Below are 2,265 nucleotides of genomic sequence, written 5' to 3'. Positions count from 1 at the left end.
CTCCAGTCTGCACCACCTGTCGACTGCGTGCCAGGTTTGTGCAAAGGTAACTACGTAACGCGTAGGCGAAATCCCAGGAGTGGTCTCTGCTCTTGCGCAATGTGCTCAGTGCAGTGCAGTGAGCAGCATGTAAGGCTGGGGCCACACGAGCGCATATAATGCGTCCGTTGTAACGAACGTCGTGACGTCCGTTGTAGAAATAAACAAGAGATGCGAATGCTGCGCTTTCTTCTGGCTCCGTTGCTCCTCAGCAACGTCCGTCATAAAGTACGTTCGTTGCAACGGACCTACTTCGTTCGCTCGTGTGGCCCCAGCCTGAGGGCGCACACAGTTAGATAGTGTGCATTTACAGAAATAATATGGCGCAGAAAGTAATAAGACTGAAAAAAGAACAGTAAACTATAATTTAATCTGTAACATAAATCCGTCATAATGATGAGACAGAACGGAAATCGGGTTCTATACAGGAAAATTTTGCATTTTTTCTGAAAAAAATGGTCATCTTTTGGACTTCTAATAAACTTAAAATAGTAACTAACCTCATAGAGCGTAGCCCTTGTTGAGAAGCCGCCAACTGTGCAGCTACTCAAGAATTACCCAGTATTCTATGGAAACCGAAGGGTCAAAAGGACCCTCCATTGGTCGTTACCGTGAGCCAGATGATCCAATCCATACCACTACATCCTATCACTCTAAAATCCGTTTTAATATTGTTCACCACCTACGTCTTGGTCTTCCTAGTGTTCCCTTTCCTTCTGGATATCTCACCAATATCCTATGTGCATTCCTCTTCTCCCCATTCGTGCTACATATCCTGCCCATCTCATCCTCTCATTCTCACTACGTTTAGCGAGGGGTACATGTTATGAAGCTCCTCATTATGCAGTTTTATATTAACACATTATGTTTGAATAGAAGTGTAAGAACAATATGAAAAAAAAATAGAGTAAAAATTCTGATGTGAAGGAAATCTTTTGTGCCTAGACATGGATTCAGCAAATCATAAATAATTTAAAAAGTGATTTTTTCTTTTAAGTTACAAACATCTTGTTGACTTGGATAATTAGATGAACACTTGATGCAGAAATATTTATGTGACTTTATACCAAATGTCTCTCCTTACCAGCAGCAACCAGTTACACGTAACAGGATAAACTTGTTCAGTTAGAGTACTGTATCTGTGCATGTATGTTGGTTCAAGTACAAAGCAAAGTGACATAACAATGCAGCATCAGGTTCCAATAATACTCATCTCAGTCTTGTCTTGTCTTGTTCTCTTGTCCGGTCTGGTCCGGTCTGGTAAGACAAACACGGATCGCGCAAAAGATTGACATCCCAGATGCATTCTGGATGTGACAGCGCGCAGCGCGCTAGCCCGGGCGCCGTGGGCTGAATACAAAAACAATCACTGCAGACTCTCGTACAGGGTGGCGTGTCGGGCTGCTGGGTCTTGCTTCGGTAATTGGAAACGTCTGATCTAGAGCACAGAGATTGTGGCCAATGCTGTAATAATAATAATTAAATTAAATTATATTATTCAATTCTTTATTATTTATGTGCTGAGTCAACAGCAACAAGGCCAGTTACAGACACAGCACAGTGTAGATACAAGTAATTACATTATGGGCAATCACAACATAAAGTCAAAGACAAATTACAGGCAAGCACTAGAGGAAAAGAATACGTTAATGCAGACGAGTAAACAAACAAACAAACAAACAGATAAATAATAACAGTAAATTTGTCGCAGTGTTTAATTAATTTAGCAGCACGCCATGAAGTTGTAAGGGGTGGTGGAAGTATAGGTCCACAATTCTTGACCTCGGCACTAGATGTAGGAGAGTGGTCAGTTTCACGACCCCGCCGCTTCAACCTCAGGGATGGAGCCCTGAATACCAATTGAACAGGAAACTACGTGGGTCTCTGGGACTGTTTGGACGCCATGGGGAAGAGAATTATCTCTTGCCACTGTCAGGAATCAAACGCGAGTCGTCCAAAAAGTAGCCCATCGCTATACAGACTGGGCTACCCATAATAATAATAATAATAATAATAATAATAATTCAATTCTTTATTATTAATGTGCCGAGTCAACAGCCGCAAGGCCAATTACAGACACAGCACAGTGCAGATGAATGAATTACATTATAGACAAACTTATTAAAAGTCAAATACAAATTACAGGTAAGTACTTGGAAGAAATAATAATGAATAAAAGTAAAAGTAAACAAACAAATAACTGATAATTATAACAGTAATAATAAT

This window comes from Cryptotermes secundus, unplaced genomic scaffold, assembly GCF_002891405.2.
Source record: "Cryptotermes secundus unplaced genomic scaffold, Csec_1.0 scaffold746, whole genome shotgun sequence".
NCBI lineage: Eukaryota > Metazoa > Arthropoda > Insecta > Blattodea > Kalotermitidae > Cryptotermes > Cryptotermes secundus.
The sequence above is the reverse complement of the archived record's forward strand: the minus strand, read 5'-3'. Positions refer to the sequence as shown.